At 42.3% G+C, this 26,053-nt stretch overlaps 1 long non-coding RNA gene and 1 pseudogene across 1 annotated transcript in view; one reads left to right on the forward strand and one right to left on the reverse strand.

The window, feature by feature from the left end:
* LOC131230314 (uncharacterized) overlaps window positions 1-4,730 on the forward strand; it is a 52,706-nt gene extending 47,976 nt beyond the window's left edge. The window contains exon 2 of the long non-coding RNA XR_009163978.1: window positions 4,651-4,730. This is a non-coding gene — a long non-coding RNA (uncharacterized LOC131230314). The remainder of the gene's footprint in view (window positions 1-4,650) is intronic.
* Window positions 1-26,053, reverse strand: part of LOC131230309 (ABC transporter C family member 14-like) — an 87,394-nt pseudogene that overhangs the window by 5,013 nt on the left and 56,328 nt on the right.

Below are 26,053 nucleotides of genomic sequence, written 5' to 3' on the forward strand. Positions count from 1 at the left end.
ACAAACTGACTGACGACTTGGACAGTATAGGCAATATTAGGGCGAGTCATAGTTAAGTAAACCAGACGGCGGTATAAATCGGGCTGTGCAAGTAGATCACCATCGTCACGACCATAGTGAACGTTAAGTTCTAAAGGAGTCTGAACCATCTTCTGATCCATCAATGATGCTAAGGTGAGAAGATCCTTAATATATTTACGCTGGCTGACCAGAATCCCATGGTTGGAACGTGAAAATTCAAGTCCAAGAAAATATATAAGATGGCCGAGGTCTTTTATCTTGAATGATGATTGCAGAACTTCTTTTAAAGCCAAAATGCCAGTAGCATCGCTACCAGTCAGTAGGAGGTCATCAACATAAACCAGAACAATAACAATGCCATGAGCAGTGGTGCACAAAAATAAGGATGGGTCATAACCACTTTGAGTGAAGCCAGCACCCGTAACCACATCGTGAAAGCGTTGGAACCATGCTCGCGGTGCCTGTTTGAGGCCGTACAGGACTTTCTTTAGGCGGCATACCTTATTGTCAGGAATTAAAGAGCCAGGAGGAGGTTTCAAATATACGGTTTCTTGGAGGTCTCCATGAAGAAAGGCATTTTTCACATCCATCTGAGAGAGTGGCCATGAGCGAACAGAAGATATAGCCAGAAGAGTACGAACAGTTTTCATCTTGGCCACAGGAGCGAAAGTCTCATCGTAATCAATTCCGTATTCCTGTTTGTATCCCTGAGCGACAAGTCGAGCCTTGTATCAATCCAATGATCCATCAGACTTGAGCTTTACAGAATAAATCCATTTGCTACCAATTAGCTGTTAGTCAGTGGGTCGAGGGACAATCTCCCACGTATGGTTATTATCCAATGCCGCAAGTTCTTCTACCATAGCCTTCTTCCAACAATCATGAGTGGCTGCCTGAGAATATGAAGTAGGAATAGAGACAGTATCCAGAGTAGCATTCATGGCAGACATAGAGCATATCAAGCGATCAGGCGCTCGATGTTCACGAGCAGAACGACGTATCGAGGTAGGTTCAGGATCCGCAACAGGTACAGTAGGTTCGGGTTGAGTAATAGGTGGTGGATCTGTACGTGGTCGACGTGAGTATACCTGCAATGGACGAGGGAGAGTACTCGAGGCAAACGGAATATCAGGAAAGGTGGTTAGACCAGAAGAGTTTGGAGTGTGCGGAGGAGGAAGAGATGAATGAAAGGAAATATGTTCAAGAAAAACAACATGTCGTGAAACCCGAACACGACGAGAAACAGGATCATAACATCGAAAACCTTTTTGAGTTTTCCCAAATCCCAAGTACATACATTTGACCAATTTTGAAGATAGTTTATTACGTTCACGTGAAGCCAGGTGAACATAACAAATAGAACCAAACACACGGAGTGTGGAATATGCAGGAGGTAACCCGGTGAGAACAAGGTAGGGAGATTTACTATTCAGAACTTTGGTTGGCATCCGGTTAATCAAGTAGATTGAATGTAACATGGCTTCCGCCCAGAAGGAACGAGGAACACTCATAGCTGTCATCAGAGTGTTGGCAGTTTCAACAATATGACGATTTCTTCCGTTCAGCCACCCCATTTTGTTGTGGAGTATCAGAACAGGTGGTCTGATGAATAATCCCATGACCTTGAAGAAAGGTACGAAATTCGGTTGAGAGATATTCCCCCCCTGAGTCAGAGCGGAGAGTTTGAACTGGAACCCGAAACTGAGTCTCTACCATAGAGTGAAATAACTTGAATTTTTCAAAAACTTGTGACTTTGATTGCAGAAAGTAAATCCAAGTGTACCGTGTGAAATCATCAATGAATATAACATAGTATCGTAACCCAGAGAGGGACATAATTGGTGATGGACCCCAAACATCTGTATGCACAAGTTCAAACATAGAAGATGTTTTTGCAGTACTTAAAGAAAAGGGAATACACTTACTTTTTGAAAGACAACAAGAAGAACAAGAGTAATCCAAATCATTTTTATTAAGAGAAATATTCCCTAACATGCCAGATGAAATTAACTGAAGTAACCGATCCGAATGTGGATGACCCAGGCGAAAGTGTCACAGTTTCTACATTTTATTTGCTGAAGTAATATCTGATGAAGATGGAGAAAAGAAACAACGAGTCGGGGTGACAGATTGATCAAAATCAAGCACGTACAGACGACCATGCCGCCTACCCTTCCCAAGTACCTTCCCCGTTATCAGATCCTGCACAAAACAACAGTTGGGAAGAAATATGACTAAGCAGTTATTGGAAGTGAGTTGACCAACTGAAATTAAATTGGAGGAGAGGTTAGGGACATGAAACACATCATGAAGAGTGAACTGGCGATGGGCAGAAGGAGAGAAAGTCAATGATCCAACGGACTGAATAGGTAGTCTAGTGCCATCCGCAGTAGAAATAGCCTGATTGCCGGTATAGGGACGAATGTCACGAAGATGGGATACATCACCGGTCATATGATTGGAAGCCCCCGAATCAAAGAACCATGTAAAAGATGGGGATATACCTGACATACCGGCGGCAGAAAGGGCCTGAACAATTTGTTGGAGCATCGCAGGAGTCAATGGAGATGAAAGACCTTCAGCAGAAGTAGTAGATGCAAACTCACTAACAGATGTCTCGGAAGAAATAGTGGTAGCCGTAGCCGAGAGAACACGACCACGGCCGAAAGAAGATGCATAAGCTCGTGTACGGCAGTCCTGAATACCATGACCAGTCCGTCGACAATAAGCACACCATTCCTTGCATTGAGCGACAACATGTCCCACCTTGTTGCACCCGCGACAAGTCAAGGGAGAGGAACCAGAACCACGTGTTGGTGGAGTTGTGGACACAGCAGATGATCTCAGAGTTGAGGAAGGAAGAGAGAACTTTCAGTCGTTGTTCCTCAGCCAATAAATCATTAATAACCGAATTCAATGAAGGAGTAGGGCTACGGTTTAAGAGAGTAGCCCGACAATGCTCAAATTCTGGATGTAGCTTCATAAGAAATTGACGAACTTGCGCACTCTCGCGCATAGTTTGGAATATTTTAAAGTCATGAGGAAATGTTGGATCCATCATAGTCATCTCTGTCCAAATTGTGACAATTTTGGAGTAAAATGATTGAATACTATCGTTACCCTGAGTAAGGGTAACAAGATCCTGTTCCAGACGGTATAACCGGACCGCATTACTCTGTTGATAAATCGACTGGAGATGTTCCCACATCGCCTTAGCCGTGCGATGAAGCGTGAGTCCAACAGCAATGGACCGATCGACCGAATCGAGAATCCAGGTAATAATCCGTCCATTGTTTATTTCCCAATCATCTAATTTGGCGGCATCTGTGGGGATAGTAACAGATCCATCCAGTAGTCCCCACAAACCACGACCCTTGAGGAAGTTCTTAAAATGGATGGCCCATAAAGAATAATTGGTACCATCAAAACTACAACGTGGGGCTTCTGTACGTGAAGAGTCCTTATCCATTGATTGATCTGAAGTAATGGAATACACAAGTTTCAGATGTACCGTTCAGCAAGGGATCTGGATCTGGATCTGGAGAGCAGAGGTTGAATCTTGGATGTATCGTACAGCAAGGGATCTGGATCTGGATGAGCAGAGGTCGAATCTGGCCGAACAGGATCTGGACGAGCAGAATGCGTTGGATCTGAACCTTGATTTGGACGGGCAGAGGCCGAGCAGGGGCTGCCGGACGAGCAAGAGCTGGTCGGACGAGCAGGGATGAGCAGAGGAGCACAGGGATAGAGGCGCAGAGGTGAGCAGAGGCGAGTGGGGACGACCGGACGACGCAGCAGGGTCGAATTAGTGGTCGGACGAGCAAATCTGAAGCAGAAGGGTCGCAGGATGATGCAACAGGGACAGCCGGACAACGCAGGGGAGGTCGGATGAGCAGGAACAATGTCCGAACGCAGCAGGAATGGCCGGACGATGCAGCAGGGGCAGTCGGACAGCGTGGTTTGGGCGGCCGGACGACGCAGGGACGGTCGGATGAGCAGAGGCACTTGCCAGATGCAGCAGAGGTGATGAACGGACGACACAGGGACGGTTTCGGATCAACTTGGCTCTGATACCATGTAAACCGAGAGATGCAGAAGATTTTCTGTGTATTTGAGACAACCCAATGGAGTTGAATATATAGAGATTACAACCGTCTATACAAGGAAAGAAGTAAACGCAGTATCTCCTATCTATGGAAATAAGATATACAAGGTAACAAGATATACAAGGTATGTGAGGTGTCTAACAGGCACTACATCCAAAGGCTACCTTAATCGAAACGGTGCAATGTATTTTTGTCCCCCACAAACTCCCATGAATATTCCCTACTTGAAAGAAAGAACGAAAGTATAATACCTAACGAATCAAGTTTCTCAGGCTTTCCAGCTACCACGTCTTTTAGCTGGCACCGTTCAAGGCTCTGCAAAAAAAAAAAAAAGGAAACCGCAAATGATTTCATTGAATGTGGCATTTCTGTACAAAAAGAGAATTCCTCTTCATTCTAAAACTAGTTTACTCCACACAAGCTAACAAGGCATGTCATGTTATTGTTGTTTCTAAATGGAGTTGCAAGTATGTTCGGTTGATGACAAACACATCAAACTATATTGTTTAACAATTAGGTTGAGGAGCATTTGGATGTAGAATTGAAGTGGATTGAAATGACATGTCTGATAAATGGACATATCCAAGTTGCATTTTTTTATATTTAGAATGCACACTAATGGTATGGCTCTAATCTAGGTATGATACTTTCTAGTTGTATTGCAAAGAATCAAAATCTCAATTGAAGGCTAAGTCCTCATTATGATTCATGAATGGTAGAAAATGTTATTTTTGTCAATGTTCGCAATTCAATTTACTTGTGAATCCAAAGCAAGCCTTAAACTATTTCTTCCTAGTTTATCTATCTCATATAATTATAATTATTTCTTCCTATTTGAAATGTGTTTCTCATGAAATGTTTCCATGTGCATGCATACAAATGGACCCAAGTAATAGAGAGTTGAAAGAAATATTTTGTTAGTTTTACCTCAATGCAACCACAATAAATACCTTTAGGCAATGTTTGGAAACGATGGATTCCACACCAAACAAAGGAAAGGAAATATTACGCTTTTCCATAATTTGGATTCTTGGCACAAGAAACTAGATCAGTTTTACTTCTTAAAAAAAGTACAGAGTATTGTAAGAGGAATATGGGATTTCCATTTGCTACCCAAACAAGAACTCATAATTGGAATCCATGTTTTAATAGTTCTCATGGAAATTATTATTGGATAGATTAATCTATTTTCCTTTCTCTTCCCATAAGAAGTCAATTCCTTACTAGACATCAACTACACATTTAGTAAAAAGAACAGATATAAATATTTCCTTTTGTTTCAATACCTTCCATATCTCGTCATCTGAATACCGACCGATAGGATCGATGTTGCTTCGAACAGTCCCTTCGAAAAGAACAGGTTCTTGAGGAATGATTCCGAAGCGTGACCTGAGATCATGGAGGCCCAACTTGCAAATGTCGACTCCATCGATGATTATTTTCCCTCCAGAAGGCTCAACAACCCTAAAGAAAGCTTGTATCAAAGTCGATTTCCCACTCCCTGTTCGTCCAACAACTCCAACCTTCTCTCCTCCTTGAATGCTGAGAGTAATGCCCTTGAGAACTAGAGGACTGTTCGGTCGATATCTAAGCTGCATGATTAATCCACGTCACTTCATTTTAGCATGACTATAGAAAATGTGCCATGGTGAGGATCCTTTATATACTTCTCATAAACTTTTTTATGTATGGTCCTTCTAGCATGGCATAATGGGATGGATGGGTGGATAGTAGGGTGAGACATGGCCTTTAACTTGATCCACATGATCTTCTCCATTGTTTCCATGGGGTGGTGGGAACTCATGGAAGGAAATCATAGGTTCTGAAATCAAGTCCATGGTCCCAAAACTTTGTAGGTCAGACTTAATCTACAATGTGATTTGTGGGGCCCAACACGATGTGTGCATTATATCCAATCTGTCCATCAAGTGCAGCCCATCATTTTCTCCTTGGTGCAAAAGAAAAAAAAGAAAAAGAAGGCTGATGACCCTAAACTCAGGTTGAAGGCCTCAAATATTTTATTTATTTTTTCAAAACAAGACCACATCAAGTACATAGTTTTGCCATCCGCTCAAACTGAAAGGGAAATTCTATATGATAGCTATAAGAACAGCCATGCTTTATGAGACAGAATATTGGGCAGTTAAGGAACAACACATTCATAGGATGAATGTAATTGAAATGAGGATGTTGATAGAGGTAAGTGGTAGGATGAGGAAGGATATAGAGAATTAGAAATGAATACATTCGAGGGAACTTGGGAGTGGCACCAATAGGTAGTAAGATGAAGGAAAATAGACTTAGATGGTTTGGTCATGTGCAATGGAGACCAAGAACTGTGTTGATCAGAAGTATTGAGTTGGCATGGGTTAAAAGCTCTAAAATGGCAAGGGGACGGCCCAATACGACATAGGCAGAGGTAGTAAGAAAAGACATGATGACCTATGGTCCAACTGAAGTTATGGCCCTTGATAGAGTGGAATGGCGGAACAAAATTCATGTAGCGGACCTCAATTAATTGGGATAAGGCTTAGATGATGACGATGACATGACAATTCAATCTAATCCATTCAGAAGATGCATGGGTCCCAGCAGGATGAATGAACACCCAAAAAGTCGGGCCATTCCAAAACTCACATGGGCCACACAACGTGATATTAGAGGTTTCAGGCATGATTTTACACTGGTCCACATGAATTTGGATCTACCTGCTTTTTAGGCACCTAGGAGAACCTGAGGATCAAACATGATGGACAGGTTGGATGTCATGTACACATCACAATCGGCCTCACATTGGCTTTGTAGTGGATTCAGCCTCTTTTTAAATATCTAGAGAAAAGGAAAAGTCTGGAATTTAAAAGATCAGATTATTTACCTGCAAGGCTTTGAGAACGACATCACCCTTGGTGGGCCAATTTGGAGGAGGAAGAGAGTCTTTGATCTCCCATGCTGCTTCAGAGGGTATGTTTGAGAACTGCTTCATTCGCTCAACTGAAACCATCCGATTCTCCACAAGGCAGCTAATCCATATTGCAAAAAACAATGCACTGTTGAGAGAGAGTCCGTAGGAGAGAGACAATCCAACGTATTCTGCAATATTCAAAATTCGAAGTCAGTTCCTGCAAAATGGAAATCTCAAGATTTTTAAAAGAGCTGAGAAGCCCACTGCCTTTTCTGCCCTCAGTCCATGGGTGCTATCCTAAAATTATATTGGCCCACTCATCTGGCGAGGGACAATTTGACTTCAAATGTAAAGCATTGGCTATAAATTTTCTAAGCATCCATTTCTTTGTAGATGTGGTCCAATTGAAATTCCCTGTGGGAACACACTATGAACACCCCCAATACCATAGACATATGAGACATTGGTCATTTATGGTAAGGGCCACCATATGCATTGAGGATCATCTGACATGAATGCCCCACCATGGACGGTCAGAAACTGGACCTCCTGAGTAATTGATAAAAACCATACTCTTAATTGCTTTCAAGCATGGACATGAATCAAAGCATCAATAGATTAGGAACATGGTTTTGAATTTTCATATAAATACCAGGCTTGACTATGCTGCTCGGCAACAAGACCATGAACAAAGCAGAGATGCAGAGGATGAAGCTCCCAATTAGCTCCAGACGGAAACCCAACCACTCGTTGGATCCGTTGTTGTGGAAATCCATACGTAGATTTGCATTGACCTTTTCTATATTCTCTTGACAAAACCTTGCCTGCTTATTGAAGCACCGGATCGTCATGACTCCAGATACACTCTCCGAGAAATGATGAATAACAGGTGCTTTTGTGATCGAATCAAGGCGAGTCAGTTCACGTGAGGATGCGAGATAATATCCCTGCAGCAAGACACAGACGTTGTTAAAGATGGACCTCTTTCACTGGTTGCACATTTCTCTTAGAGGGTTGTTTCATTTTATCACATCACACTAAAGATTCAATGTATGAGCATGGACCACCGCCTTCTTAAGGAATGGACCTGCTTGGGTGGGTTCCCACATCCTTAGCAGGTGGCCGGCTCCACTCATCACCATTGTCTGATTGTAATCAGATCCATGATAAGAATAAGCAATAAAACTTGATCATGATTGACGGCATACGTACCCGGTACCAGAAATTCAACCAAGCTAGTGGAATTATGAGTATAATTGTGGGCCAAGCAACCTGACACGTGATGGCGATAATGCTAAGCACTGTGATGTACATCGAAACCGAAAGACCCAGAAGGAATGGGATGGAGCTATCAATGTTAGTTTGGTCTGTTGATGCCTGAAACAGGAGTAGAATCGAAACATCCTTTGATCAGTACAGAGACATTTGTTCGTAACAGTAGCATCAGTAATGTAGTGCTTCAAAACAAAATAAATAAATAAAAATAAAAATTGAATTTTGCTAGTCCCACATGTACCACCAGTCTACATGCAGGCAGGTGTGCTGCCTTGTGCCATGCGCGAGCTACTCATCAGAAAGGCCCCACCATGACAATGACCGGGCCTAAAAGTCACTCTTGTTCACAAATGAGGCAGTCCTCACATGCAAGTCGAATTTGGACAATGGGCTAACCGACTGTTCTTTCATAGACAAGGGACCCAGCTGATGAACAGAACATCCTATTCTTTTATTACCATCTTAATCATTGCTTATTCAAATGATTGCTTGATATTCTGCACTACACTTGAATACCACGATATGTATGTCTTTCTGCCCCATTCAATTGATTTAGAGAACAACCTTGATAATCCAGCAGAGTTTGAGGATGATATGCAGGCACTTGGAAATTATGCAGATATTGCACCCATGGCATACAATTCAAATTAAACCATCTAAATTATGGTTTCTAGTTTAGATGGATCATGAATCAAACATCACACTTATTTGATTTATCTGAGTATCAGATTGGTAGACATTTATTGGACAGTTAAAAATGAAAAATATCCAGTGGTCTTATTTCAAGGTGACACTGGGCTCCACAATTTAACCAGTTTAATTTGAGTTAATGTATGCCACGTGTACAATGTTTTGTTGCCTGCATATCAAGCATCACACTCTGCCTGGGTCTCATATAACTCCCATTGATATTATGGCTCAGATTGAAAGAGTAAACTATCTCATACGCTAATTGGGATCGGGGAAATGAGAACGTGAATTTGAAAAATTCATGAACTGATCAAATTCATGGATTTGCATTGGACTAGGATTTGGAAAAATTCAAAGTCCATAGTTTGGGAATCAAATCCATCGATTTGGGGAGCATATATTGCAAGGGAACAACTTCCATTGCTTTTGAGAGAGTCACTCATTTTGTGGATTGGCTTCGTTTTTGGTTCTTTTGGGGATTTGGATTTGCACCAAAACCCATGGGTTTATGGGGGAGTGGATTTGGGAAATCCAAGGATTTGGCAAATCATGAATGGAAAACAAACAGGAGAGATCTGAATCTGTAGATTTCCCAAATCCCCCACCCAAGCAGACGACCATTAGAAAGCCTTGTATAATAACCAACTGAAATTGAGAGTATTTTTTTTCCTCCTTTATCATGAAGAGGGAGAGTGATCTTACCCGACTCAGAATCCTTCCAGAAGGCGTTGTATCAAAAAATGACATGGGAGCACGCAAGAGGCTGTTAAGAATCTGCTTGAAAAATTTCTGAGCTGTTTGGAGCCCCATAACTGCGAGGAGAAAGGCCCTGATTGTCACCAACACAATCGAAACTGCCGCAATGATACAATATACACGAATGAACAAGACTGGCTTAAATGAGGCCGCGTCCGACGTCTCGAATGCCAGCCAATAGTCACTCGCCAAGAGGGCCAACTGCCATGCTAGAGAAATTCCCAACACCATCAGCACACCCCACCACCCATAAGCCTCTGTGATGTACTGCTTGTAAACTTGCCAGCTGACATTGCCAGTCTCTCTCTGCTCATCCTCTATGAGCTTGGACGTCCCATTTTCGGTCCTGGGCGAGTCTACAGACCCATTTTCTCCATTGGATTGGCCTTGATTCATAGCCGGCTTAAATGCATTCGGTTGTTGCTGATTGTCAGTGGACATAGTGGTGCCCTTCTCTACCAGCTCCATGGAAGTGGCATGGGCAGTGACAAGCACTTCAAAATCTGTGCCAGATCCTAGCATCTCGTCATACTTTCCTGATTGTACAATCATCCCATCCCGCATTACCTGATTTTTTAACGGCACAAAGTACGAAAAAAAAATTTAAGATCACAAAGCAAGAAAAATCATCTAAATGCCTGTAAATGGTTCAAGTTGTAAATGGTTTACAGGTAAATGATTTATCATTTACAGCCTATCCTGTTTGGCTTTTAAGCTGCAAATGATTTACAGGTAAATGATTGTCTATGTTTGGATAGCCCATAAATTGTTTTTGTCTTGTAAATGGAGAGCCAATCTTTCCAGTTATAGCCGTTAGGTTGTAAATGGAGAGCCTGTAAATGAAATCTGAACTTTTTGCCTTTAAATGAAATAGGGGTAAATGCAGTAAATCATTTACAGCCTGTAAATGATTTACAGGCAAAAAAGGTCATCCAAACAGTGTAAATGATTTACCTGTAAATCATTTACAACTTGGCCCATTTACAGGCATCCAAGCGACCCCCAAGTGTCAGAGGATGGATACATATTTATAGTACAGTTGCAATACAATTATAGACAGGTGGATTTTGGTATGTTACCTTCTAGAATTAGCTGTTTCTATTGCTTAATACTTGTATACAACTAGTTATTCTCAACATAATACAACCAAGTATTCACATTGTAGCCTTAATTTACAGAAAGCTTCCGACTGAAATATGTGTTTGGATGCACTATCAAATTGCATTGCATTAACTAGTCTAATGGAAGTGTATATGATCAGATAGTGATTTCTTTAGCATTCATATTGAGGGTCTTTATCAACAAATTTCAGTCTTGTTAGTTTCAAGTCATATTTGAAAGATGTATAATTCCAATTTGAGGAGACTTTCTTATCATGAATACTAGGAAACATAACTAATCTAGTTATTTATTCATTAAAGTGAATTATCGCAATTCAATCAGCTGGTGAATTCAAATGCAAACTGGGCCTGTTTGGAACATGGGATTAAATGGTATGGAATTGCATTAGGTGGAGTTAACACCAATTATTGCACAATGATTATATGTCCGGAAATACCATGGTATTTTGACCATTCCATCTCATGTTTGGGATCAAATTATTCCTTTAGGAAAAACACTATATTAAGTGAAACCTACATTTGATGGACCATGGAATTGTAATCAACGGACCAGATATCACAATTGATGCTGGTCACTTGTATGCATATACCACTCGATTGTCATGTGTAAAGGTGCATATGAATGGACAATGTGGATAAAACATACGCATCAACGTGGGGCCCATAGGTGTAGTGAGTTTTGAAATCCATCGGAAATCCCACTGTTTCTCCTGCTGGGACTCGGTGACATGATGCCCGGATTAATCGAATCCTTCCCCTCATTTCCAAATGCCGGATGTAATTTACATTGGACCAAATGCTATTCCATACCACCTAATCCCAAGTTCCAAACAGTGCCTTGGCATCATGAACTTATTTGCAATGCTGAAGAAAAGGAAGATTTGTTGCAATGCAGCTTCTCTATGTTTTACTCTAGAAATTTAGTATGAGACCCATGTGATCATCATCGAAAAAAATGGAAATTTTGCACATTAACTGACTATTTTTCCCATGTGCTTTTCTAGAGCCCAAGTAAATCACATCCATCCTAAATGAAAGTTGGAAAAGCAATATCTGTCATCCTCACCTCAGGATGATGAGACATAAGCTCTAGTAATCTTTACGGCTCAATCACAAACCTTATATCGAAAGAGATATAGGTGATCAGTACTCATATTGAAGTGCAGTGTGCATGTAGGTGATCAGTACTCATATTGAAATACCGATGTGATTAATTGACTTCAACATAAAATGAGAATTTTACAAGATAAGTTACTGTCCAACCAGCATATGGTACGTACAGGACCCAACCATTGCAATAGGTTGGACCCACCTCAGGGACCAAATAGTGCAAAAATCAATCAAATCCACCCATCAGCTTGGTCACACCATAGAAAACAATATATTAAAAAAAAAATAAAAAAAGAAGAAGAATACATGTTGAGATGGGATGCAGATTGTGTCCTACCCCCGCCCGTCTCCAGCTGGGAACGGGTAGGGGCTTTGAGTGGCCACTGTGATGTATGGGTTTTATTCACATCGTCCATCCATTTTTCCATATCATTTTAGGATATAAGCCTAAACTGAGGCAGATCCAAGACAGATGTGGACTACACAATGGGGATTAAACTCTTACCATTGAAAACTTATTGGGGGCCACAGAAGTTTTGGATCGATCTGATATTTGTGTTTTCTCTCCATCCAGGTCTTTGTAACTTTATGAATAGGTTGGACGGCAAATAAACATCACAGTGGGCCCTAGAAAAGTTTCAATGGTGATAATCATTATCACCACTGCTTCCTGTGGTGTGGTCCACTTGATCCTTCAATCTGCCTAAATTTTGGTCCTATATCATAAAATGATACGGAAAAATGGATGGATGGTGTGGATAAAACCCATACATCATGGTGGCCACTCAAAGCTCCTGCCCGTTCCCAGCTGGAGACGGGCGGGGCTAGGACGCAATCCGCCTTTGTTGAGATGATACAAAATACAGGTGTGGCCCACTATATGAGTGGATCGGGCTGATAGGAGGATGGAAATTATCCACTGGTTGGACGGTAAATAAGTGGTTGAATCAGCATCTTTCTAAACAAATAATTTTGATTATTTGTGCATTTAGTGTTACTTTTTTACAAGTTAAAATGATGGCATCCCCAGTAGAATCATGATTGATGGGAGTGAGTTATTCTACAAATTCCGAGATGCAGAAACATCACGCTCACCAGTATGAGATCGGCATTGTGTAGGAAGTCTACTTGATGGGTCACCAGCAAAATGGTCTTATCTTTGAGAACTCCCCTTACACATTCCTGCAACAAATTACTCAAAATGCTAAGTTGAATAAACCAAAGATGTAAAGGCATTTTATTTAGCATGCTTTGAAGCATTTCAGATATGTTGTGTACATCTGTGCATTTGTCTCAGGACCCTGAAATTCTGCAGTAAAAATGGCAATCACTATTAGGCCATGATTGCAATAGAACATTGAGGGTTGTTTGGATTTGGGCAAAGTTGTGTCCTGACTAATAGCCGTGGACAACAATACATGTCTATGGTTTGTCAATCCTCTTGTGCATGGAAACCAATGCGCTTTTAGACAAGTAGTCATGGACACGTGACCCCTTAGACCATGGATTGAGTGTCTTTCGTGAAGAGGTAGAAGTGGACTTACTTGTCAATGACACTATAGTTTTGGTGCACATGAAGCTCATATTTATCTGAGCACGTGCTTGATGTGTTTATATGTGCCACCATCAATCTTCAAGCACTAAAAATGTGACAGATATGTCAAACGTTCACATGCACATGTGTAACTGTGCTATCAACAAATCTTTAATTTCCCCATGTGGCACAATCTATTTGTTCATGATCCAGGGTGTTTGACAAACAAGAGATAAAACAACTAGTCCACAACAACATGTCCATGACTAGCTAGCATTGACAGCATCCCATAATGGCTAGTCGTGACACAACTTTGCCTGAATCCAAACAGGCCCTGTGGGGGCGCATTTGAATGCACTATTTATTCAATGTGGACCAACTTATTCAACCTGGTCACACACCAAGGGGCTTATGATCATGATCCAACAGTGGTCATTTTGACCTGCATAGAAGTTCAGTGTGGTCCAACTCTAACTGGACCAAAACGGTACTACTACTACAATACCAACCATATTAATCATGTGATCAATGGATCACAACCACGGAATCATTTACAATTCAAAAATAAACAGCAGCAATATGTTGTATTTAGATATATTATCTAGGGGTGGCAATGGGCCTAACCTGCTTCTTAGGTGGGTTGGACCAAGCTAAATGGGTAGTGGGTTGGGCTTGGGTTAGAAATGTGTGCTCATTTAAAGTAAACGAGCCAACAGTGGTCTGGATCCTACCCAACCTGACGCACCCGCATAGCTTATCAATGGTCTGGGCCATGACCCGACCCAACCTGACCCAAAACTAGGACTGGGCATATGTCTTTAGCCTCATATTCCATTCCTAAACTTGAGTGTGGCCACTCTGACGGGTTGGGTCGGTTGAGCGTGAGCCTGACTCGATTAAAATTAAATGGGTTGGGTCGGATTGGGCTTGGGCTTGATGAATTTTAAGTGGGTCGGGTTAGGACAAGCGGACATGGCTGTGGATTGTGTTCGGACCGAAATTCATGGCTCATAAATGAGCCAAGCCCTGACCCCACCCATTGCCACCCCTATCCTATCAAGCAAAAGAAAAATCAAGAAATGCAAATGACCTTGAATATTTCTGAGCCAGTGTGGGCATCGACGGCGCTGAAGACATCATCGAGGAGGTAGATGTCACAGTCCTGATAGACAGCCCGGGCAAACTGAATCCGCTGCTTCTGGCCACCACTCAGGTTGATACCTCGCTCTCCAATCTCGGTCTGGTCCCCAAATTCCATCATTTCCAAGTCCTTCTCCAGGCAACACACCCTGATCGCCTCCTTGTATCTTGCACGGTTCATTGGCGATCCGAAGAGTATGTTTTCTTGGATGGTCCCGTTCTGGATCCATGATGTCTGGGCAACGTAGGCAGTGGACCCACAAACTCTCACCTGTATGGAAGAAAGGACTTAAAATGGTCATGGTGATGATTATTATTATTATTTAGTTACCACGTATGGCTCAGAAATGTTGTCATGGATTCCTATAAACAAAAAATACACACGTGTTAATGGTTATGAAATGGCAAATGGTATATGCACCAGCTACATCAAATGCATTACCAGCACGCATGGCAATAATTCTAAAATTCAGTGGGTCGACTCAAAATAAAGGCCGAGTCAACTCGACTCAGCTAGATTTCTAGTTAGGCAGCCTTTTCTACCAAAAGCAAGAACATGCTAGCAGCAAGCAATTAGCAACCTTTTAATTCTATCTGTTTTCGAATGCAGTAAATACTAAAAATCTAATTATTAAAACATCCTGTGTTAAAGATCCGGTTTGAGTCTTTAAGTTAATTTGACCCAGCAAGACATCGACGGCCTGGATGTAAGGCACGTACATCACGGTGGGCCCCACAGTCAGGGATCCACCGAAGCCGCTCCCCTACCGAACAGTCTTGATCTGGAATGGGTTTTGTACGGCAAGTGCAAATGGACGGCTAAATGAAAAATATCCAACGGTCCTAATTCACAAACAATGATCCAAGAATCAGGGGCTATAATTTTTCAACAAATTGGATTTTTTACAAATATGACTTAGGGACGATGTGTTCCAAATTCAGTAAGGGCCTGTTTGGCCGGGCGGATTGGAAGGGATGGGAAGTTAAATCCCGGGATTGGCCGGGCGTGCCAAACAGACCGGGTGATCTGATACCGGGATATAGCAATCCCACGGATCTTAAGACAATCCACTGACAACACCATCATAACCTTTAAATCCCATCCAATCCAATCTAATCCGTTCAAATTTGCCTGGACGTGTTTGGTTCGGGGGATTGGAAGAGATGGGAAGGTTTAATCCCAGGATTGGCCGGGCGTGCCAAACAGACTTGATATAGCAATCCCATGGATCTTGCACCAATCCACTGGCGCAGCGACCATTACCTTGAAATCCACGCCATCCACCGTAATACCATTCAATCCCTTCCAATCCACCCGCCAAACACGCCCTAAATTTAACTTGAGATGTAACGTATGACACGTGGGGAATTTATAGGTGCGTGCCTGCGTATCAAGTGTCACACAGCCAGAGCATTAAATAACTCCCCACTGAAAAAGTTTCCGGGGGTTCTGCGTGCTGTCACTATTAAAAAGGCGTCTTCTTGGGCAGTTCACATCTCGTCTATCAATGAAAAGCGCCCTGACACGTGCACTTTTCTGAAGGAAGATGGCCACTTACACATTCCATGTTCCAACCCGGCATACGCAAGACGGATCAGGGGGTGTTTGGCACGTGGTATTGGGAAGGTTTAGGTGGGATTCAAAAAACCTAATTATTATGTATCGCAGGGATTGCCTCCCTGGTTTACCATGCGATAAGCTTAATTCCATGTTATTTCGTAATACGGTGGTACATTGAATGGGTATACCTATCATTATTTGAAGTTATTGAGAATAACATATGTATTATATCCAAATCATTTATCTATTTTGTAACCTCATTTCATGGTATGAGCTTAAAAATAAGGTAGATTCAAAACTTATGTGGCCCTAAAAAAGTTTTCAATGGTAGGTATTCAATCCCCTCTACTTTCTATGGTGGGGTCCACTTGAGCTTTAGATCTACTTAATTTTTTGGCCCATACTGCTAAACGATCTCCAAAAATGGGTGGACAGTGTGGATATAGCCCACACATCATGGTGGGACCTATACAACTTGCTAATATTGAGTTGAATTAGCACATGACCCAATGCAATACCATCTAATCTAATTCCAAGCTTTTCCATTCTTCCCCAGCATGGAATGAAATGGGCACAGGACCAAATTCAATTTCATCCCATTTTCTCATCTAATACCATGCGCCAAACGCCCCCTCAAGCCACTCACTTGAGTGGGCTCCACATGCGCTATCGTTCGGACGTGTACGGAAGCCTTTGGCAGAACTAACAGCAACACCGTGCTAGGTGCGGCCCACCGTGATATTTGTAAGAAATCCATGTACACCCTCTTCGACGGATCATGTTAGAACGTAGGCCAAAAAATAACCGAGGCAGATAAAAAAATCAATTGCGTCGCACGACAAGGAAAAACTGAGGATTGAACATGTACCATTGAAACATCCGTGCCCCCAAGGAAGTTTCGGATCTGGCTAATAATTTGGTGTTTTTCCTTTATCCAAGTAGTCATATACGCAGATTTCCTAGGCGAGGCCCACCGTGATGTTTTTGAAAAATCAACACCGTCCATCCGTTTTTCCAGACTCATTTTAGGACATGAGACCAAGTATCAAGTGGATCCAAAACTCAGGACATGAGACCAAGTATCAAGTGGATCCAAAACTCAAGTCCGTACGAGAGGTAAAACCGGCTAAAAAGTTTAATGCCGTTGAAATCTTGCTGTGATCTAACTCGATGTTTATAACCCATCCAAACCGTTTATAAAGTCATTCCTACTGGGATGAAGTGAAAACAACAAAAAAAACCTTTTATCTGATACGAATTCCCACTGTTTCCTCTCTTGCGGACGACATTAGTTTTGGACCCACCTTAACTTTTTGTCACATGACCTAAAATGAGCTCACAATACGTCAAAAACATCACGGCGGCCCCACCTAGCATCTCAGTGCAGGAACTTCACGGGAAATACGCGTCTCGCAGTGAAGTCACCAGCGGTACGGATGGCTTATAAACACCACAGAGTTTTCAACGGTAGCCATTTCCCTACCCAACTTTTCCTATCGTGCCGAACATTCGATTTATCTATCTCATTTTTCGGCCCACGCCCTAACATAATCTGGTAAAATGGATGGACGTGGTGGATTTCTCACAAACATCACAGTGGGCCCCACCTAACTTCCGCGGGAAGTTATGCCACAGGCTTTCGGAGCACTGTACGCTTCACGGAAGAAAACGGAGAGTCAATTCCAAAGTCATGGTAAACTGTGGCTTCGATTTTACACACGTGGCGCACGTCGGCCTTGCTAATTCAATGAGTAAAAGATCTGGAAGACCCTTCGAGATGCTTTCGTGACAAAATGACTCTTCGGTTTGTCCTTTTCCCGGTTTACAATGAGTTAGTTCTTTTTAAAGAAGGCAAAACCGTGCACGTAAGAGGTAATGCGCCACCATCCTTACCCACTGACATACGTGGAAAAAAGTGGTGACCGGAACCGTCGTTCAAGTGGGCCATGATGTGGATAGGTCATATCCCAAACATCAGGTAAATGAACTCTCACAGTCATCCAATAAGCAACGTGGATGGGTCAGAACCGTCCGATCATTAAACTTTCACCCAGGAGCCCATTCAAGCACTGGTCCTCCAGATCAAATTACCATGTGGACAACGAAGGAAATAAATAAAAGAGGGAATTTATAGCGCCTGTTTCCTCTCAAAATACAGGTAGAACAAGCAGCCGCCACCGAGGGCTGGAACAGAATGATAAACGAATAAAAAACATTCGAACATTTTGGAGCCGAAGATTTTGACCTCTTCACTTATTGATTATTAGATACTCTGGCGTAGCATGAACGTCCGTACACGTGCGCATGAAAAATTTATAGCGGTGGTCCGCTGGGTTACAAACTTGTTGTGGGCTACAAAAGTTCTAGATAGGTTGATATTTACGTGGTCCCTTCGTAAGTAAGCACCGACACGTGGCAGTTTGGCACAACGAGAATTTACGTCGACTTCCTGCGCGCCCGTTTCCGGTAATATCTGCAAGTGGCGCAAGTTCTAAAGGGCTCACCCTGATTTACGTGTTTTATCCCCGCGCTTTGACAACTCAGTTTATGCCATAAGCACAGAAATGAGGTAGATTCAAAGCTCAAGTGGACCACAGTACGGAATAGGTACTAACAATTTTTAATGGTGGTTACTTAATCTCAACGTGTGCAATTACTACTACTTTCTAAGTGCCTGTGTATGATCACCGCGCTCTACCAGAGTTTTAAAGTTTTGTTTTCATTTCGTTTTAACCGCCAATTTTGATGCAATCAGTCCTAATTGAAAGAGAAAGGGAGGGGCGATGCTAAGCACACGTGCGAATGTGGCACACGCTTGCAAGATTCAGGCCGTTCAGGTGTGCCACGGCGCAATCATTTTGTGGGCGACAAGTACGTTAATATAGACCGTCTGTCATTTTAGTATGTTCACAGCTGTCCCACCGGATGAATGGCCTGGATCTTCCCAAAAACTCTAGCACTTGGATCTTTGACAGGCAATGCATGCTTCCACGTGATCATCAGGCCCCACAATCAATGGTGGGGGGCTATGATAAAGAGATTGGATTGCTCTGAGAAGTTAAGAAGAGCCAAGATCCATGATCCGGCCCACGGAAATCAACGAATCTGGATCACTGACTCACCACCAGTACCAACCGCAATCCAGAGGATACCATGCACATCCTCTCTGATGATCACGAAGTCAAAGGTCACACCAAACGGACGGGCCACAAACAGCCATTTCGGTGCATGGGCCCCACACCCCACAAGAACACATCCCAACCGTCAAAAACAAAATCAGATGGTCAAACAAACATACCTTGCCAGAGATCCGGTGCATCTCCCCCAGGATCGCCGCCAGGAAAGAAGACTTCCCCGATCCAACGGTCCCGACAATGGCAGCGAGCGACCCGCTCTTGATCTCCACATTCAAATCCTTAAGGCCCACCTCCCCACCATCATCCTCCCATCCAAACACTCCACCTTTAACCTCCACAGCCACCTCACACCCTCCATCCTCCCTCTCCACAGCTCCTTCTTCCAGCTCCTTGCTAATCATGTACCCATCCAGCCGCTGGAGCGAGATCATCGCCTGCGAGATCGAGATCAACGCCTCCGGTAAGGTCTGGATCGGCTCCTGCAAGATCATGAAAAAGGACGTCGTCGTGAACACCTTTCCAGCATCCAGCTCCACGCCCAGCAAAATGCAGGTCCCGAACGTGAGCGCCGATATCACGACGGGTGTGCTCCACATCACGATAATGTTGCCAGAGATTGAGAACATGAACTTCCCCGGAAATTCGCTACCCTCTTCTTGAAATGCTCTTCCCATGCCTGGAACTTAATCACCCTCATGTAATTCAGCATCTCGTTCGTCGCCTTCATCCGTTTGTCCCGCATCTTCATGATATTAAACTGGTAGCGATTATACCGGCGGGTCCCGAATATGATGAAGATCATGACGGCAACGATCCCAATAAGGGCTGATGTCATTGCTGGTCCCAGATAGAAGTAGAGAAGGCCCAGCGCCACGCCTACCTGGAGCGGCATGAGCCAAATGTTATGTAGCTGAAGCATCATGTACGATAGCTGTTGGGTGTCGACGGCCATGTAATTCACGATCTGACCCACTCCATGGGCCTGGCGAGCCGAGCATGTTAGGCGAAGGCCTTTCTTGTATAAGGAAGTGATAAGCGTAGATCGGATCAGCATTCCGAGCTTCTGCGATTGGAAATTGTATTGGTGGGAGCAGAGGACTTCGACTGATTTCGCGACGAGGAGGATTAGGACGAGGTAGTAGCCTTCGTAAGGGGATTTGCTCTTGCCGGAGGTCAGATCTACGAATCGCTGTATCAGGATCGGGCCGACATACATGACGCAGAGGCGGATGAGGGCAAGGCAGGCGGTGAATGTGAGATTAGGCCAGAAGCAGCGGAGCAAGGTGGTTCGGACCGGGTGGTTGGTTTTATTGGAGGGGTGCGGCCAGTTCAATTCGAATAGCTGGGACATGTGCTCGGCTCGATGTTCGGGTGCGAGCGATGGGATTTCATCCATCTTGAGAGGAGATTTGTAGCCCTTGCTAATGAGGGGAGTCATCCAATACCAGACCGCTCTCGAGAATGCATTTGCAGAAGCATACGCGGTCACATTCGATTTGTTCAAGAGAGGTTCTTTCAGTTTGGATTCCGATTCATCCAAACTGGATTCCATTACTGTAATGCCAGTCGATCCGAGAATGGCAAAGATGAGGAAAACGATGGAAATTGGAAGTGTAATTAAGGAAAATATATCATCGATTTTCAAATCATGGTCTTGATTCCCACTCATGTGAAGAACGCTGATACGGATAATAGCGGAAATGGAGAATAGAACAGAGATCAGGAAGCTCGCTACCCAGTAGATTCGAACTGTCATTGGATGAGTAATGGCTTGGAATCTCCTCTCGTGAGCGACGATCACCAAAACCGTGATTTGGGTAATTGCTTGGATTAGCCGAAACAGAGCTTCGGTTAGCTTCCATGATAATTGGGTACTTCTAGCGAAGGAGAGAATGCAGAGGACAGTGTAAGAGATTGCTAAAAGGGCTGTTAGAACTAGAGAGAGCTTGAAAGAGAGATTGGTTTTGACATGCTTTCTGTTGTTTCTGATAACAGGTTTGATTTCCGAATTTGAATGCGCACGAGAGCGGAATCTAGAACTCAGCTTATGGATTGCAAAGCCAACGAGAACGAGCAAGAAGACAATATCAACGGCGGAGAACAGAGTTCGTTGTGGACACGGTGAGAGGAATATGAATCTCAACCATTGAAGCAGGAGGGTGAGATTGAAACTATCTGATGACTCAATAGAAGAGCTTGAACATGTAAGAGAAGAGATCCAAGAGGAAGAAGACATTTTCATGTAGAAAATCCAATCAAATGAAAATTCCCCTTCTATATTGCTTGATTCTTATTCTCCATTAACTTCTCTCCCTGCAATCCAAGACACTGGAAAAAGAAAAAAGAAAAAATCAGAAGAGAAAACATCAAAATAAAATAAAAGAACTGTAGCCTTACTTTCTAGTTTCTACAATAATTAAAACATAGAGAGAATTGAATTTAAATACTGTTCATTGGGCTCAACATAGATATCACAGGATACCATACATATCTCACACTAAAGTGACTGTCGTAGCTATCTGATCATCACCCTTAAATGATCTCGAGTCCTTGAGCGTCCATATTATACACAAAATAGGTCCAATTAGCAATTTGATCAATCTATATGTTGGGGACCATCGTAGATTGCTTATGATTCTGAAGAGTCTATTTTGTTAGGCAATCCTAACCATCCGATAATGGCTTAGAAAAATAAGCACAAATCAGGGATGCGTTGGTTCATCTGATCGGTGTGATTTTTATGTTGTAGCCCATAAAATGTATTCTATACATACTGGTCAGGTCAGATTGGTTGATTGGATTGTCCAAGTGGCTGGATGCAAGGAAGGAGCACTATAACTTGTCGTGTTGTGCTATGAGAACACTAGAGCATTTCCCTAAGTAGAATATCAAAAAACAAAGAAGAAAAAAAAGTTCAATAAGATGTTCTCCTAATTAAAGAAAAATAAATAAATAAAAAATGATAAAATGCAATCTTGTCTTCAACATTTATCGAAACTTAGACAGAACTGAACTTAAGAAAAAAGTACTATTAGAATTATAACCAAGAAAAGGAAGTAAACTGAAAATAAAAATATTAAAAAGGGAATTTTTGGGGAAAAAAAAAAACCTACCTGCTTAATAGAGAGCTCGCATTCCAACACATTTCTAAAAAGGTTATCAATTAGCTACCCCATTTATTAATGGAAGTTTGGGTGGCCTTGCAATCAAAGAGTGGTTATCAATTAGCTACCCCATTTATTAATGGAAGTTTGGGTGGCCTTGCAATCAAAGACTGGTAGGGTAGGGTGGGCCCGCCCATATGGTTATGTGAAATCCACCCCCAACAAGTAAGAGCCCGCCCTATGTTAGGCCCAAAGCCTGAAATTAGCCTATATATGATTCAAGTGAACCACATAATTGAAAACAATGTACAAGGTAACCATTACCCTACAAATGGTTTCCCTTTTAATGTGACCAACCTGAATCACTGTTGGTCCTAATGTTTGGGCCCTGGTCTTGAATTTTGGTGTCGCATCTAATAGTTGGAGTGGATTTCATATAATCATCACAACAGGCCCCGGAGAAATAAGGGTGGATGTCTCTCCCAACTGTTTTTTTCTTTGGTCTAGCTCATATGATTCACAGGTTAGCTTGATTTTTTGTTCTTAAGTCTACACATCTAATAGTCGGAGAGGATCTAACAAAAAATGTCAAGGTAGACCCATAAAACATCTGGGCTCCTAAATTTCCATTAAATCTCCATTCTTTGGGAGCGGTTGTGGGAACAATTGGGAGAGGGATGCCGCCCTAATTTTCTAGGGGCCCAGTGTGATGTGCATGCAAAATCCACTATGACCATTCAATGTGTAATCCTATAGAGGCCTAGGTCAAAAATAATTATATTGATCTATGATTTAGGTGAGCTACACTTATGAAAAATAGTTAAGAGAAAGATTTCCACAGTTGACTTTCACAGGCCCACTGCAATGATTATATGAAATCTGCTCCAACCATTAGATACGATGCCAAAATTTGGACTTGGGACCCAACATCAGGCCCATCCATCATTCAGTGGACCGAACGATGGGAAATGGGAGCTTATTTTTGGGGGCCCTAGCTTAAACCAGGAAAACACCTAGTTGTTGGGGGTGGATTTCACATAAACAGTACAGTGGGCCAACTAGAGCTGCATTGGGGACCCAACTTTAGTTAAATAATCCAAAGTAACATAGCCTATGGTTATTTAAATTTCTGAAAATGGCATGGGAATGTAAATTCTATAACAAGTAGGTAGTTTTTTGTAAAATTCAAACAATAAAAACTAGTGAAAAACCAACAGAACTTCCAATCAGATCTTGTAATTAAAGAAGAAAACCAAAAAAAATATATGTAGAAATGGACAATTGAACTATCATCTACTAAATGTATTACAACACAAAAAGATTTGAACTTGAAAGAATACTGTTTGATGATTCTTTTATTCTTCCAGCATAATCAAATCAGGAAAATGAAGAAAGTTAAAAAAAAAAAAACAAAACAAAACAAACACAACTCAGATGGGAAGAACCAACAGAAATTATATCACGATCTGTTTCCATCACATTTTCTCATATTTAATTTAAGGATGTGTGTACCAGAGATTCTCCAGCGATGGCAGAGCACTTTTAATTTATACTGCTCCTATATGCATTGGACACTAACACAGTTCAATCCATTGATATAATTAAACCGTTTATTAGCTCCATCACACATTTCATGGCCTCTCATGCAAACATCAAACTGATCTGAAAAATATCAACCATTGATCAATGGCCTTTAATATGGATGGTAAAGACCATTCACACAAATCATGGATTACATAGATTCTAAAGAATCACTTTTGTTAGACAATCATAACCATCCTATCCATCACTTCGAAAATGGATGGCTGCAGAAATAAGGCCAAACTGATCAATGAGATTGGATCATCTGATCAGTGAGAGTTTTGCACACAAGCCGGTGAAATGTTTTTTGGACTTAATAGACGGTTCAGATAGACCGATTGGACTGTCCAAACTTAACTTATAGTGCTGTCAGAGCATCTCTTAAAAAATGAATGAGATTTGATCATGAAACAAGACCCATACCGGAAAGAAAGCTACTTTTTTCGTTTCTCCGGGGCTTGCCTTTTTTGAAGGCTGCCCGTAAAAAGCTATAGTACAATCGATCCCATCCTTTCTATCAAAGAAGAAAAGTGGTCACGTGCATCTGCTTATATGGAATTTCACGTGCAACCTTCTCTTTACAGCCAACGTCTCATAAATACGTACGACATCGGAGCCGTTCAAGTGGCGAACCTTGGATGGGCCAAACCTGTACACTATGAGCCGTACAATCGGCTGCGATTGTTTTAAAATAATCCATACCGTCCAATGAGTGTATCGGCCTGATTTTCGTACCTAGAGATGCCCTACCGTGTGCTCACATATTTTGAACGGCTAGGATGTGCAACACGCATGACACGCTAGCGGCAGCACGGGTCCCACGTCCAGCACCAAATGTGCACGGAAAAGAAAAGGCTGCATGTGATCTTGATGGATATAGTATAGAAAATGACAGCAATATGAGAGATGCTATGCAGCTATGGTTTGGTTAATCGAGGCCACCAAAGAAAAGTGAATGATTACGACGACAATATTTCGGGAACGGATTGGCTACTCCCCCCTGCCACCAGCCAATGGCTGGTGTTCGGTGCTCTGTGGGCCCCACCATGATGTCTGTGTTTCATCCATGCCGTCCATCTATTTTTATAGATTATTTTATAATACGAGAACAAAAATGAGATATATCCCAAACTCGAATGGACCACATTACAGGAAACATTGTTGAATGAACGTTGACCATTAAAAACTTTTTGGGGGCCATAAAAGTTTTGGATCAAGCAGATCTTTGTTTTTTCCCTTCATCTGGGTATGTATGACCTAATAAACAGATTGGATGTCATATAAAAAGTACAGTGGGCCTTAGGAGGATTTTAATGGTGGATATCCAATAATTATTGTTTTCCTGTGGTGTGGTCCACCTGAGATTTATATCCCTCTTGTATTTGGGATCAAGCCCTAGAATGATCTTTAAAAATGGATGAAAGGAATGGATGAAACACATGCATCATGGTGGGGCCCACAAAGCACCGAACACCAGCCACGGGGCTGGTGGCAGGGGGAGTAGCCAATCCGTTTCCCAATATTTCGCCCTCTGGGGCCCACATGGAACGATGGATGGACGATCCTGGCAATTGATTCTTTTAAAAAAAAATCATACGATCCTGGCAATTGATTCTTTTAAAAAAAATCATTTCGATTGGCAGAATCATATCAGATCAACCAAAAAAAAAACTGGCTATCATTCAAACGGAAGTGGATTGGCTGTTGTACCACACATCAGCGATATAGCTGCTGTAGGTATGTCGTGCGAAGACCAGCACTGACGCTCCGAGTTGTACGAACGGTTCAAAGGAGATCAAAGTTACGTGAGCCCCACAGTGATGTATTGATTATATCTACGACGTTCATCTCTTTTTAGATATCATTTTAGGGCATTATCCAAAAAATGAATCATATCCAAAGATCATCTGGACGACACTACAAATAGCAGCAGCGATAATGATTTTTACCGTTGAACAATTCATAGGGCCCACCCTAACGTTTATTTTCCATCAAATCTGTTCAATAGGTTACAA

This window comes from Magnolia sinica, chromosome 17 (genome assembly GCF_029962835.1).
Source record: "Magnolia sinica isolate HGM2019 chromosome 17, MsV1, whole genome shotgun sequence".
NCBI lineage: Eukaryota > Viridiplantae > Streptophyta > Magnoliopsida > Magnoliales > Magnoliaceae > Magnolia > Magnolia sinica.